A 16,708-nucleotide genomic window follows, 5' to 3' on the forward strand; every position below is an offset into this window, starting at 1 on the left:
ACCAATACCTGTGGCGCTAGCATCTACTGTAATAATCGATTATTTTTCCCCATCAAAAGGCACCAGAATGTCAGCTTCACAAATTTCCTTCTTGATTGATTCAAAACACCGTTCTTGTGCTGTGCCCCTATCAAAAACCACACCTTTTCTCAGTAATTTTTTAAGATCCTCCGTCTTCGAAGCAAAATTCTCCACGAACTTGGAGTAGTACTCTACTAATCCCAAAAACGATTTCAACTGGTCTTTATTCACAGGACATGGTGCCAATTTGATGGCTCTCAATAAATCTCTCTTTGGCTTCACTCCATCTTGCGACAATGTGTGACCCAGATATTCCACTTCCTCGGCTAAAAATATGCACTTCTCTTTTCTCAGTGTTAAGCCTGATTTTAAAATTTTATCTAGAACCAGTCTCAGAGTCAAATTATGATTTTCCACTGTATCTCCAAAAATTTGTATGTCATCCTGAAAGTATATGACATTCGGAATTTCTTTGAGTAAGTCATTCATCACTCTCTGAAAGACACTTGCGGCTGAGCACAAACCAAAAGGCATTCTGGTAAACTGAAACGTGCCATCAATTGTGATAAATGTTGTCAAGATTTTTGACTCAGGATGTAATTTTACTTGATGATAAGCATGCTTCAAGTCCAATTTTGAAAAAAACTTTCCCCCTTTCAGCATCAAAACAAGTTCATTGATGTTAGGTAGAGGAAAACTGTCCATCACCACATTCTGATTCAAGCTTCTCAAATCAACACAAAAACGAAGCTTTCCATCAGACTTCCTCGTTATCACAACTGGAGATACCCAATTTGATGCCTCATCAGGCTCAATGACTCCATAAAACAGCATTTCTCTTATCAAGTCTTTGACCTGTCCTCTAGCTAATATTGGTATTCTCCTGACTTTATGTTGTACAGGAATTGCACCGTCTTTGAGGTTAATTTTGTGACAATACCCCTTTAGTTGCCCCATTTCCTCTCGAAAAACATCATTCGCCTCTCTGAGAATATCTTGTAATGTTACTTCCTCTACAACCAATATTTGTGTTTTAGCTCGAGGATTGATGATGATATGAAGATCATATTGATGAATCCATCCCAGGATTGGTGGACCCGATTCAGCTACATACACTTTTCCTTTAGTGCTTCTTCCTCCAAATTTGATATCAGCCATCATATAACCAATAAGATCTATCTTCTCGCCTTGATATCCCCCAGGACTTATATCTCTAGGCAATAATCTTACTTGTGGCCATTCAGAAGTGAACAAACGTCTTGGAATAATGGTATATAAGGATCCGGAATCCACCATCAACTCAACTGGTTTTCCTCGAATCACAAATTGTGCCTTGGGTCTTTGTTTTTTCCATCCTTCATCCCCAACAGCCAATATTCTGTCTGAACTTATATTTGTCTCACACAGGCTATCATCCACCTCTTCTTGCAAGAGTGTTGCCACGTTCTTATTTCTCCTCAAACCCTGACACATTCTTGCAAAGTGACCCCTGAGCCCACACTTCCTACACTCCTTCCCAATAGCAAAACAAAACTTTGCTTCCGACGTGTGATTGAAACTTCCACATTTGTTACATCTTTTACTCTCTGCTTCTCTTATAGGTTTACTGTTGCCAATTCTGACTTTGCTTGAAAAACTGTCCTGTCGCTTGCTTATAGCTGCTACCTCATCCTTTGTCTCCCGTTTCTCCATTGCTCTCATACAATATTCCGATTCTTCCACAACTTTGGCCAAGTCAACTGCATCCTTCAAAGTAGGATTCCTTGCTGCCCATAACCTCTCTTGTATCTTCCTGCTTCTACATTGGACGATCAATTGATCACGAATCATTTCATCCTCCATCTGACCAAATTGACACTTGACCGCTAACTCTCTCAACCTAGATATAAAATCATCTATCGATTCTCCATCTCTTTGAGGTTGAGTATAAAATTTGTGTCGCCTCATCACAACATTTTGAGCCTTAGCAAATCTTAAATCTAATTTTTTCCTGGCATCTGCGTACACATCCACTTCTACTTCGTCACCCTGAAGTTGTAAATCTGGCAGGTATTTATAAATGTGTTGACCTTCTTTTCCTAAAGCATTTAATAAAATAGCTTTTTTCCTACTAGGGCGGAATCTTTGTCCATCCAAGGCTTCTAAGTAATTATCAAAAATGTCCAGCCATTCCTCCCACTCTATTGCTGGCCGCCCTGGTATTGACAAGAATGGACGAGGTGCTGTGATTGTGGGCATATCCATATTTCTTAGATCAATGTACAGTTTGCACCTTTAATCACATTCAAGACTTTCAAATCTCCTCCTTATTACTTTCTTCTAATATCTCTCTGGATTTTCCTTTTATAATCCTTTAATCCTTTCACTAGATAAATACTTCACTGGGTACTTCCCTCTAAAATTAGTTCTCGTTCGAGGCAGTCAAGATATCTTCAGCAACCTGCACAGGTAATGAACACAGCCTTCGTTACCTTTAAAATGAGAGCAACGCCGTCAAAGAGCAACAACACGCGTAGTTCACATCTGCTGATGCCTTGCCACTGATTTCCAGAGCCAGCAACTCGTCGCCAAAATGTAGTAATATAACCAAGTTAAACCGAAGTTGATAGATGTAGAGTTTATTTCAATGACAAGGATCAGCGCTTCCCTCTTGCCGGCTCCCCGTAACTGCCGCTGCAACACGGACTCGTCTCCGTGGCAACCCGGCATCGGAACCGTCAAGAGCTCGCGCTCCTCCAGAGCTCACGCGCCCCTCCCGAGCGCGCGCGCTCTACAATAACATTACAACAGTAGCCTGCTGCCCATGATCTTGTAAAAGTCATGACGGGGTTTTGTGAGGAGAAGACTTTGCCCTTGTTAAGGGGACATAGGCACCCTTCTATTATTGAATACATTTTCTCAACCGATGATCTCATACCACGGTTTGGTCAAGGAGGTATTCTTGCTAAGGAATGGAGCTACCATAATGCTTTGCACCTGGAGGGCCATTTCCCTGCGCACATGGTGGTATCCTCTGAGGTTTGAATCCCCATTAATCATCACACAAGAAACTATTTAAGATTGATGGGGCACCTGAAAGATCTGGGGGGCTCACTAAGAACGCTTTTGAAATTTCACTTGGTAACCTTTTTGTTATGTGTGTCTAATGTGCAAGGGAATGTGATGTCTAGTTATTTTAATTCTTTAAATCAGAGCATCAAGCCGTCTTTGTTGCATACGTTAAGAGTAGGCCAGAAACGCCCCAGTGATTTGATTACTGCTGTTTTGTAGCAGACTGCAGGCTCAATAAGGCTCTATCTGATAAATCTAATGATCTCACTGACATGTATGAGTCTCATAGGGCATATATATGCACCATTAGGAACAGGAAAAAGGAGCTGATTCAGAAGGAATGGGGGAAGAGTTAGGTTCCCAGACCAAAAACGCCAAAAATTCTTCTGAACTGGTGAATCAGAATAAAACCAGAGATGCACTATCAAATCCCTTCCTCTGCTGCAATGCCTATGGTCCTGAATGGGTCTCTCATTTTAAGAATGTTTATCATCTTAATCTGTGAGAGCCTAAAGGGACATTTAAGAGCTAGACTAGCTGACCCACTGACTTTGCATATTACCATGGAGAAAGTAACCTTGGCAATCAGACAAAGCCCCAGTGGTAAAGCCACGGGCCTGGATGGAGTCCCTTTTGACCTGATTAAGTGTAATGTTGAGTTGTTCTAGGGCCCCATTAACAAACACCTTTAATGAAGCTCTGGTTAGGCAGATTCCTGAATCCTGGTTTCTTTCTACCATAGTGCCAATTTTTACAAAAGGGGATCATACCCCATCTCCTTAATTGACAGCTCAGTGAAAATCATTGATAAGGTGATCTTCAGTCGGCTCAAGTCCTGGGCAAATGACAATAACGTTTTATGCCCGATCAATTTGATTTCCAAAAAGGCCTGAGTTTGAACGGTGCCTAAATTTGCATTTGATAATTGGCAAAAACACCATTGCCAAGCGCTGTCTACTGGACCTGGCTTTTATAGACAAGTCAACCGCCTTTGACTGTGTCAACAGAACCATACTCTGATTGATGTTGCTAGATCTGGAGGTGGAGGTGGAGCTAGTTAACTTTTTATATTCCCTTCATGAGATTTAGCTGCCAGAGTTTGGTTTGGCAAGGCTGGTGAGTTGTCTGACACACTATCACTGGCACTGGGGTTGCGCCATGGTTGTGTCCCGGCCCCATTGCTCTTTGTAATCTATATTAACAAGTTGTGCTCCACCTTGGTTGCAGTCACTAGAGACATCCCTAAAATCAAGAATGCTTTTGTGCCAGCACTGCTTTACACAGATTATGCTACTTTAATGGCATGAACCCAGGGGTCCTCTTGTGTATTTGTAGAAGCCTTTGTTTCTTTTATGAGCGAATTTAATCTAGTTACAAATTACAGTAAATCACACCTCTTGGCTTGTCTCCCAGGAAAGAAATCTCTGGCTAAAATAATGGTCAAGGCAATCCTTTGGGTGATATAAATTATTTTAACTAGTAAGAGGTTACTTGCAGTAATGCAGGGACATTGAACAGAAAATGCATGCATAAAGCTTAGCAGAGCAGCTGGAGCAATTCTTAACCTACCTTTGGGGAAAGGAAGGGGCACCGTCTCCCCAATTCTTAACACCTAAAAAGCTCACTGCGCTTCTGCTGCTTGTTACAGGGCCGTAATCTGGGGCCATGGCAATACCGACGCCCTACAGGTCGAAGAAAATCACATTTTTAAACGGATAATCTACTTGAAGCCCTCGAGCTAGAATTGTATCCTACATTCAGAACATAAACTTTTGTACATCAGTGAAATGGTCAAGTTGGTGCTTCTTTTATTATCGATTAGCTTCTGGTCTGTAGTGTCGGCGACTGCCGGCACTTAGGTTTGAAAATAAACACACACACAATCTTTTGAAGTGTTATTCTAAACGCTCGGGCCGGCGCGCATCAGCAGCGACGAACGTGCCGATACGATTGATTCTCGTATCTGGCTCCGCGTCCTTGCTGCCACGCCCCTGCCCTTCAACTTTATTACCGCGGTCAAACCAACTCACCCCACTTTTACAGGGGGAAATAAACATGGTGCCGGGGAAACGCCACACCCCGAGCACCTCACAGATCCGGAGTGCCCGGCGTCCAGTTACATCACTGGTGCGACACTACATTTCTCCTAAAAATTGAAACAAGGACAAATTACGTAAATGCAGATCAAACAGTTTACACATCCATAACATGGTCACGCAGTCTCACAGATGGGGCAGGATTACTGCGCAAATTGTACCTCGTGCTCTCGGCTCGCCCTGCATCTGCAGAGGGGCTCATGTCATTGGGAGACACATCAACGGATAGGGACACTGGCGGGATACCAACCCTCACATCTGGACAACACTCTTCATTGTCCTCGCCGTTGTCAACTGACGATAGGTCGTCACCGGAGGCATGAACTTTCACATCCACCTGGTGCCCTTCTGAACGGAGGAACCTCTTGAACAACGATACATTTCGGGCCACCTCATCTGCACCTCGTCGAGCTACCACCAACGATCCTCTCCGCCTCACAATCACCCATGGAGAGGGATCGAAGGGCATGCAGAACTTGCTTCCTGGAGTTGTGGTCCTGAGTAATACCTGATCCCCCACCTTCAGATCAGATGTCTGGGCCCTTCGGCGGCAGCTGGCTAGCTTGTTGGTGGCAGACCGACGTTCCTGGACTTGAACAGGATCAATGGAACTAGGAACCCATGACTGATGATGAGGTATTGAGTCCATCACGGGTCGTTCAAACACAGCATGCCCTGGGGCCCTACCAGTCGTGGAATGATGAGTTTGACAGTAGTTTCTTAGAAAAGAGCATATCGCATTTTCGCTGGGCTGATCACTAGCGTGAGCAATGCGTAATACCTTGTTTAAGGTTCGCATGAAGCGTTCAACTTCACCATATGCCTGAAGCCACCTTGGGGTGATCTTTCTGTGGCGAACACCCGCTCTTTCAAAGTACTCTGACAGCTCCCTGCTCTGGAATGGGGGGCCATTGTCAGTCTTGATCTCCGCTATGAGACCATGAGTCGCCATTATTTTCTCAAGACACAGGATTACCAATTCCGCAGTGAGGGAGGAGACTACTTCAACTTCCGGATACTTTGAAAAATCATCCACTAGAACCAGAGTATGTTGGCCATCGGGAAGGCTCCCGAAATCCAGGCTAGCAGACCTCCTAGGGGATGTTGGGCCAGGCTCAGTTTCAACCGAAATAGGGCAGCTCGACTCTCCCGATGCTTGACACCATTCACAGGTTTTCACTACGTCTTCGACCTGTTCGTCCATGAGTGGGAACCATATCTCGGATCGTAGTCGACTTTTTGTTTTCACCATCCCTTGGTGGCCATTGTGAGCCAATTGTACCACTCTGGATGTGAGAGTTGGCGGGATCACCAATCGGCACCCTCTGAGGAGGCATCCTTCAGCATCGACGGTCAGCTCGTCTCGAACATTATACAAACTCCCCAGGACCCTTTGGGACAAAAGAGTCAAAGTGGGAATCAGTTTCTTTAACACGAACCACTGATTGTCTCGGATGGCTCTTAAAACCTTTTGAAGGTATTCATCGCTCGCCGTGGCTTGAACAACTTCCTTTACTGATAGAGGTCTGGGCCGGGACCGGTTGGAGATCAAACAGACGTATTCCTCTGTTTCCTCTGCGTCATTGATCTCGTTGTCTGAGGTAGCCTGGGGGTGCCTGGACAGGTACTCCTCAGGATTGTCTGATCCAGGACGATATTCAAGCTGGCACCTGTAGTCCTGCAACTGAAGCATCCATTTTTCAATCCTTGGGAAGGCTTTGAGGCAGTATCATTGAACAGAGGTATAAGAGGCTTATGGTCGGTAGTGACCAAGAACGGGCGACCATATGCATATATATGAAAATGCTTGCAGCCCCAGTGCACCGCAGTGGCCTCCTTCTCTATTTGGGACTACCTCTGCTCTGTCTCCGTCAGCGACCTGCTTGCAAATGCCACTGGGGACCAGTCTTCACTGCTCTGTTTTTGAAATAGCACCGCACCTAACCCCTTAGGGCCCGCATCCACCACTACTTTGGTTTCCTTCTTCGGGTCAAAATACCTCAACGTAGTGTCACGAGAAAGAGCATTCTCAATTGCTTCAAAAGCTTCTTGCTGAATCTCGCCCCATGTCCATGGTTCCGACGATTTAGTCAGGTTTCTGAGAGGTTGTGTTAATGACGCCAAGTCTTGGATAAACCGGCCACAAACATTGACCATCCCTAAAAAAGTTTGAACCTCAGTTACACAGGTAGGGGGAGGGGCCTCCTGGACGTCTCGTACCTTGGCGGGGTCAGGAGCTACACCAGCAGCAGAGAAAACATAGCCAAAAAATTGTATGTGGTCAGTTAGGAATTCACATTTTCTGCGATGGAGCGTGAGACCCGATTCCTGAATTCAGCGTAATACATTGCAGAGCCGAGAGTGATGCTCCGTGATCGTGGGAGCATGAATGAAAATGTCGTCACTGACATTTATCGTGCCTGGCAGATCTCTCAACAGTTCTTGTATTGTGTTTTGAAACACCTCCGCAGCACTCGATACCCTGAACCTCAGACGTTTATAACGCCTCAAGACAACATGGGTGGAGAATGTTGTTATGTACCGCGACTCCTCGGACAGAACTAACTGGTGGTATCCTGAGCGTAAGTCCAGTTTGGAGAACCAACATGACCCACTTAGCTCCGCTATTAGGTCATCTATTGTGGGTGTCAGATGTCTCTCACGCTTGATGGCGGTGTTGGGGAGGCGCATGTCCACACATATGCAGACTTCTCCTGGTTGCTTTGGTTTGCATGCCACCACTATGGGCGATACTCACGGCATTGGTCCTGTCACTTTCTCAATTATGCCAGCCTTTTCAAGCTGTTCGAGTTCTTTCGCCATTTGGGGCCAGAGATGGAATGCTATCCTTCAGTATTATGAGTATAACGTAGTTTACTCTCCATTAACATAGCAAACATAGGAATGGAAATCTTAAATTCAAATATACAACATACAATATATTTCAATTTAGATATTTATTATAGCTAATTAAACATTCAGTTCGCACATAATATAATCAACATAGAATCAACCAAAAAAATATATAATACAACCCCCTACTCTAAATGAAACATACATATATGAAAACATAAATAACATAACAGTAAATACGCAAAAATAAACAAATAACACAGAACCAACAAAATCACAAAATAGTATACATACAAAATTACAACCGCCTCATACATGAGAGGATATTTAAACAGCACAATAAAGTTACTGCTTTGATGCTACAATTATGCGTTGTAGTTTGGATTGTATAAAATTCAACATAACAGCCAATTCTAGGTTATAATTTCCTGATTCAAATTCTCGTGTTACAGGCCTGATGGTAGCCAATCCTGGTCAGGGCTTCAAATTTGCCAATTTCAAACACTTCATGCCAATGTTCAAGACATGCCAATTTACAAGCCACCGGTTGAACAGTCTCGTCGATATGTAACCTCACCTCTTTGTTCTTTAAACATCCAATTCCCTCAAACACCTCATGATACTGGGCAATGAGTTCTGCTACTGTCTCCTGGTGTTTGCCAAACGCAAATGTGACTACTCCCAGGTCTTCCGCCGTCTGGCAGTCTAAGAGCATTCTGTGTCCTTCTTCAGCTACATAAATTTTAGCACCAATAGTGTTGGACCCATGCGCAACAGTGGTCTGGAACACACCTTGCGAGCGGGGTTTTTTGTCCATATGCGTACACTCTGATTTTTGTCTTGGTGAGCACAGGTAGCGGGCTCATCCTCTGATACTCGCTAGCAGCGAGGATGTTTATAGACGCTCCTGTGTTGACAACAGCAAGGATATCATGAGTGTCCACCTTTATTGGGCACCTGGGAAGTCTTTTCGATGACTGGGCTGCGTTTCCAATGATGAACAGCGAATGAATGACATGCTCTTCTGCCTCATCATCGTCCATGTCACTCCCATGTTCCGATTTACTTGCCGTGAAGTTGACTGCTGCGGTGCCAATACGTGACTTGCCTGATTTACATACTCTTGCAAAATGATTTAACTTCCCACAGTTTGCACATTTTCTTCCTTTTGCCGGGCACTAAGTCGATTGATGTGGTGGGCCACCTCAGTACCCACATTGTTTTTGCTGCTGTCTTTGTGGGCGCAGCTTTGTTCTGGTCGTGGGTGCCGCTACCAAATTTAGAGATTCCTCCTTGAAGGGTCTCTGCAACGCTGCCTCCATGTGAGACGCTCGCGCCTTTGACAGTTCCTTAGTGTGTCCCATCATGAGGATGTCAGCTAGAGACCTCCATGATTCCTCCAGAATTCGTTCACGTAACTTTATTGACACGCACCCCTGTATTACATGCGATCGTACTTCTTCTGCTTCATCGGCGAATCGACAGGTGCTGGCCAGACCGTGCAGCCGCAAGTGGAACGAATTGATAGACTCCTCCGGTTGTTGTCTTGCTTGTCTGAAGACAAATCATTCATAATCCATGTTAGCCATTGGTTCAAAATGTTTGTTCAGAGCCGCTATCATGGTGTGATGTGTTTTGGGGGTGTCTTCCGGGAGGTTCTTCGGTAGGTTATAAATGTCTTTTCCCTCTAAATGGATGATCATCGCCCTTTTATGATCGTCCTCCACTTTAGTGGCCTCAAAGAATAACAGTACTCTTGCCACCCAGTCTCTCCACTTTGGAGCGTGTGCTGAAGGAGCTCCTTCTTCCACAAACGGTTCTATGGGCGGAATAACAGACATGATGGGCGATGGTGGGGCTGACAGTCTTACTAACAGGGGGTCTGTGGCAGTACCTGAGTGCCGTCTCTATGGCAGCTGAACGTCCTCGAAGGACGCCCCTGGAGATGGGACTCCTACCAATTGGAGTATCGCCTCTCTTCTTTGGTCCTTTGTGGCTGGCACAGTACAGCTCTGACACAATGGTTTTACTTGTGGCCGCAAACTGCTCGGTTGAGCAGCACCAGGAGCCTTTGGGGTGTGGTCTGATGATGTGGGCGTGGCCAATGGACTAGGCCTGCAGCCACACAATGTGATCCACGGTTAGAGTAGTCCTGGCTGCTCTTTAGCACCTGGGAGTGGCAGCTAGCTATCAGCTGCTGGCCTGGATGCTCACCAGTTCCCAGGGTAAACACCGATGCAGGTACTTGGGCCCACGTGGCACGAGCACCACAGGGACTGCGGCCACCACAGGGCAATTTACGATATGAGGGTTGACCACCCTCGTCACCAAATTGTAGTGTCGGCGACCTCCGGCACTTCTGTTCGAAAATAAACACACACACGATCTTTTGAAGTGTTATTCTAAACGCTCGGGCCGGCGCGCATCAGCAGCAACGAACGTGCCGATACGATCGCTTCTCGTATCTGGCGCTGCATCCCTGCTGCCACGCCTCTGCCCTTCAACTTTATTACAGTGGTCAAACCAACTCACCCCACTTTTACAGGGGGAAATAAACATGGTGCCGGGGAAACGCCACAGCCCCCGAGCACCGCACAGATCCGGAGTGCCCGGCGTCCAGTTACATCACTGGGGCGACACTACATGGTCTAACCACACGGCAAAGGTAAACAGAGAAATTAATATAGATTGCTTGGACTTAGACAATGGCTTTGCCACCCCGTGGGTAGCCTATTTAAGAAAATGGTGTGGCATCTTGAATCTATCAATTTTGCTTGGTTCCCCAGACAGAATTAAGAAATCAAATAAGAAAAAGACCAAACTTCCGTTTTTGGACCACTGTCACTCCCACTGACTTGTAAACGAATCACACAAAAGGACAGTTAAATTATATTGCATTTTCCACAAATTTGAAAATGATGTCTTGATCCTGACCATAGCTTTGTCACAGTGGGAAAGGTCCCTTCTTTTCCCTGTTAGGACTGGCACCGTGGTGCAGCTTGTGAGCTTTCCGGGGTTAGGCACGCAGGTGGCGGTGTCAGGAACAGATTGTCCCTGCAACGATCATTCAGAACATCCTGCGATGCCTTTTATGTTTTTCTTCACTTTTTCAAATAATATTTTAAACCTTTTTTTAAACCGATTTTAAAACTGGTTTTAGGAAGAGTAAAGATGCACTGTTTCACCTCCTTCTGCTAAATACATTTGAAGTGTGTCAAGAGGTCTGTGCCTTTTTAAAAGCTGCTTTAAGGTCAAGGACATCTTTGTACGGCTAAAACGATGTAATATCCTTTCCAAGAGGTGGCATTGGCTGCCCATTCATTTGTTTTATTGGCATATTGGCATGGAGTGGTGGTTACTGTTATTTGATAAATTGAATCTTTTGTGTTTTTAGATTTACTATTTCTTAGTATTTTTATCTCTTTGCTGTCTATATATTAATGTGTCTTTTATGGCTATGATGGGCAGAATAAAGACATTTTGACTGTCTGGCTACTCCAAATGTAGGAGTACACTTGTTGTAAATCTATGAATCACCTTCATTTTATTTAGGATTTTTTTCATCTCAGATGTCCCCACCTATGTTCCCCTCCGCAGATTTTTTAAAAATTTTAAGTGTTATGTACTTCCTTTGACCTTCACTTTTCTTTATATTGATCGAAGATCATTGTCTGATATTTATATCACAATTCGTTTTCAACTTGTGTCTCAAAACATAGTTATCTAAGGCAACCAGGGGGTTTTGTAATCATTTCAAGCTCTTATTGAACTTTATATTATTGAAAGCACATTGCATTTCACTTAGAAGAAATTAATTTCTGACCTTCTATTTCTCTTAAATTTCAGCAACAAAGAAATTGAAAAGCACCAGGGCAAGTAAGCACGATTAGATGGAAACCTTGGTCCTGATACTTTAATCCCAAATTCCATTAAGCTCAAGGTGCGGAAAGTACAAATAATGTTTTCTAATATGTTGTAACCTTGCATCAGAAAGCAGACCAAAGATCCATTGTAGAGTTCCCTTGTGAAAAGGAACCTGGTAAAAGGATAGAAGCTACTGTTCGGGAAAATATTCTTCTAATCGTGTAAACAATAATTTCACAAAGTTATTAGATGTTTTATCTAATAAACTAATCTGTAGATAATTATGTTGTCTTGTGGATGTAGATGAATAAAGAGAAAACATTATTTGGAAAGCAGTCTGACTGAATAAGTTTCATGGGGGCGAGGGAGTTTAAAAAAACATAATGAATATCCATGTAAATGCGGTTTGAAAAACAGAGTGGTATGTTTTAATTTACCATTATTTCCATAAAATCAAGGACTCTCTGCTTTATTATTCTGCACTCCTGCAGGGAGGGGGCAAATTACGCAGGTCTTCATCTTGATTACTAACTCTTTATTTCATTATGAGGACGGTTTTAAAGTATTTGTCAGTGACTAGGAATGCATTCTCATATTTTCTTTAAAATATTGATGCAATTTATTCCTTAAAAAATTCCGTCGCATGTCGTACCCCTTTCTTTCGTTTACGTGGTGGTTGGCGTAATCAGTAGGTTTTTGGTTATGTTGTGTTAATTGCAAATTACGACAGTCCCTTCGCCAGGGGAATGTGGAGAACTAGTGTTCCACACAAGTAAATAGATGCAGAACATTCTGGAAGTGAGAGGGCAGGTCACGCGGACAACAGGTGGCTGCAGGAACGTGCAAAAAGTAGTATTCAAACCGCTCACCATAAGTAGCTTTCACACAGCAAGGGAACACCGCTTAAGTGCAAAAAATACCCCTCCCTACATTGCAGAAACAACAACAAACATGTATTCGTCCAACTATGATAAGAGAAGCAGATTAAATGATATGTTCAAAAGCTAAATTGTGCCTTTCTATTTACACAGTTATTATCTATATTCCAGTAAACTGGGCATTGTTAAACTATAGAGCAGTTCAAAGAATTTGAGCCCAAATTCCAACCCATTCAGTGGGTATTCGCAAAAAATACCCTAAAATATGGGATCAAATCAAATCAAATCATTAGCATTTATAAAGCGCCCTACTCACCCGTGCGGGTCTCAAGGCGCTAGGGACAAAGGGGGTGGTTATCGCTGCTCGAACAGCCAGGTCTTTAGGAGTCTCCGGAAAGAGGAGTGGTCCTGGGTGGTCCTGAGGCTGGTGGGGATGGAGTTCCAGGTCTTGGCCGCCAGGAAGGAGAAAGATCTCCCAACCGCCGTGGAGCGTCGGATGCGAGGGACGGCGGCGAGTGCGAGGCCAGAGGAGCGGAGGGGGCGGGTGGGGACGTAGAAGTTGAGGCGTCTGTTGAGGTATTCCGGTCCCTTGTCGTGGAGGGCTTTGTGTTGCTATGACAGTGCGTGGCTTAAGTACTTGACAGTCTGTGACACAAGAGTCATCAACAGTGCAAGCAGGGTGAAGGGTAGAGTGCAAAGGTGATGTAAAGCTGCATCCCACCATGATTGGATCAAGCTTGTGTCTGAATTTCACTGGGAGGACAGACAAGCGAGTTCATGTTACAGCTTGATATGGTAAACATTGCAATGGTGGCAAATAGGTCTTATGCACACTACCTAAGCCGCTTGGGTGATCATGTCTACAGAACTGGGTCCACACCAGGAAATGAAATTAAATGCTGAAAGGGTACCAAGGTCTTGCCCATCAGACCCACCAGCCTGCCTGGAAACTCTAAAGCCAATATTTATACTTTTTTAGTGCCACATTTGTGCCGCATTTTAACGTAAAGGCGGCGCAACCTTACAAAATAGAATTGTATTTTATAAGTTTGCGCCACTTTTGCATCAAACAATGACGAAAATGTGGCGCTAAAAAAGTATAAATATGGACCTAAATATTTGCTGGATGTCAGCATCTGGCTTTGATGGATGTGTGAAAGGTCCTTTCACCCAGTCTCCTCCCCTGGGAGGATGTCTTACACCGCCATAGGAATCCTCCTAGAGTGGGTCGTCCTTGACCAGCCCAGAGGATTTCCCCAGTTTGGAGGAATAAAAAGCATGGAAGATATTACAGCCTCTATATACTCAGATCAGTATCTGAGGCTGGCTAGGATAGACAGTCAGTCATGTCAGCAGCATTTCTAGGTGGCAAGGGGGAAAGTCTCACTGCAAGCCATGTATGAGCCAGCCCCTCCTACACTTCCTACTCACTAGAGTGCCAGCAAGTCGAGAGCACTACAGCACTGATGAACAGCAGCCCCGAAGGAGACCCACTTCTCAGTGTGACTGAAAGGTAAATAAAGGTAATTAATGAGGGAAAACATCAAATTGCTATGCATCTCAATGCAAGAGTCCTCCCTTCCATAACTGTCACAATTAACAATTCTGTCACCCACATTATCACTCTGGGAGCCAATGGAGGTCCAGTGCCTGCCCTCCATCCTATCAAATGACTGCTGAGTAACACACAAGTCGTGAAGGCTAGCCTTAAGCCATGGACTAAATCGTCAAGGCAGCTCATCCAAGCACCTATTGTGGTGAGCTTCTGGGTTCTCCATTTTCTTGGGAACAACCAGAAATGTAAATCTTCTCTGCATAAACTGTGCAAGAGAAGCATCAGTGAATGGTGTCTCTCTCCTACCTCCCATGATAGGTACAAGGCATGGCTCAAATCCCTGGACTCCCTGGCCTGGTGTGTGGAAAGGTAGCTAAAGTCTCCCTGGGCGAAAGAATTTGCTCATTGAAGCCACAAAATAATGGCCTGTGACGACTTGGCTATGATTTTACAAATAAGTTCTCATTGTTTTTGGTGTCTAGGGTCCCAGCATTGTTGGTTTGTGTGACAACGCCTAATTCAGTTGGTGTTGTCACAGGCTGCATTGCCTGGCATGACATTAGGAAGAGGGCCAGGTCATTCTGAGTTTCCAGCATGTCAACGTGACAGAACCACAGCACTATCAGAAAATGGTATTGTGCTATCAACATGATTTGTGACCAGTAACCATAAAAAGAGCCAGGAAGACTCAAAGTGGCAGGCCCTCCCCGGCCGAATTGCAAGACATTTGTGATTTGATTTCATTTGTCTCTTATAGAGTGCTCTGTCACCCCCAAGGAGTATCTTGGTGCTGTAACAGAACAGGAGTGATGAGAAGTAATATAGGATGAGCTTGTACGGTTAAAGAATCAAGAATAGATCCCTTACAGAATGTAGGAATAGCAGAGGGAGCCAGAAATTGAGCAGATTCAGGTCTTAAGGTGTTTTCTGAACATAGTTTCGAACTCAATGAATCTCAAGTGGCTAGGGAGATTATTCCAGGCCTTAATCCCTAATACGGTGAAGGATTTTCCTCCTTTTGTTTTGAGCCTAGAATGGACTGGTCGTAGTAGACTGGCTTGTGAGGATCTAAGATTTCTGCTTGTGTGGTAGGGTGTAAATCTTTCTGCAATTAATTTTGGACCCATCTTTTTATATTCTCTGGAAGTAAACAAGAGCATTTTAAATAATACTCTCTTATGTATAGGCAGTCAATGCAAGGTCTTAAGAGTGGCAGAAGCAGACGTTCTCCTAGGTGGTTTAAGCTCTGCCCTAGCTGCTGCATGTTAGACAACTTGAAGCTTTTAAAATACTTGTTTTGAAGCTCCCATGTAAAGGCTGTTGCAGTAGTCAAGCCTTGAGGTAATTAGAGTGCATTCTACCGTTTTCCTAGCTATAGGAGGTAGAAGGTCAAAAAAATGATTCAAAGATTTTATAAGATTGAAGCAGGATCCAGCCATAGCCAGGGAATGCGACTTGAAGGACAGCCGGGAGTCAAACTTGACTCCCAGAATCCTAACTATCTCTACCATGGTCAGAGGAGGAGGAGTGTCTTCTGGCCATCAAAGTGAAGAGACAAAATCATTAGCCTTCCTGAATAACATGATCTCCGTCTTTTCCGTATTGCATTTCAGATGATTTACCTGTATCCATTTAATACCAACACTTAGGGGGTCATTCTGACCCTGGCGGTCCATGACCGCCATGGCGGAGGGCGGCGGAAGCACCGGCAACAGGCTGGCGGTGCTTCCTGGGCGATTCTGACCGCGGCGGTAAAGCCGCGGTCAGAAAAGGGGAGCCGGCGGTTTCCCGGCGGTTTCCCGCTGGCCCAGGGTATCCGCCATGGCGGCGCTGCTTGCAGCACCGCCATGGGGATTCCGACCGCCTTCCCGCCAGCCTGTTTCTGGCGGTGTCCACCGCCAGAACCAGGATGGCGTGAACGGATACCGTGGGGCCCCTGGGGGCCCCTGCACCGCCCATGCCACTGGCATGGGCAGTGCAGGGGCCCCCTAACAGGGCCCCACAAAGATTTTCACTGTCTGCTTTGCAGACAGTGAAAATCGCGACGGGTGCCACTGCACCCGTCGCACCCCTGCAACTCCGCCGGCTCCATTCCGAGCCGGCTTCATTGTTGAAGGGGCTTTCCCGCTGGGCCGGACGGCGGTCGCCCGCCGGCCCCGCGGGAAAGCCAGAATGGCCGCCGCGGTCTTTTGACCACGGAGCGGTCTTTCGGCGGGAACCGCTTGGCGGGCGGCGACCGCCGACTGCCGCGGTCAGAATGACCGCCTTAGACAGTTTTTAAAGTTGATTTCTAACCTCAAAGAAGATTGATCTAAGCATGGAATCAATTGGGTATCATCGGCATAAGAGATGGTATCAATTCCGAAAGATGTTATAAGGGAAATTAACGG

The sequence above is a fragment of the Pleurodeles waltl genome, chromosome 10 (assembly GCF_031143425.1).
Source record: "Pleurodeles waltl isolate 20211129_DDA chromosome 10, aPleWal1.hap1.20221129, whole genome shotgun sequence".
In the NCBI taxonomy this organism is placed as follows: Eukaryota; Metazoa; Chordata; class Amphibia; order Caudata; family Salamandridae; genus Pleurodeles; species Pleurodeles waltl.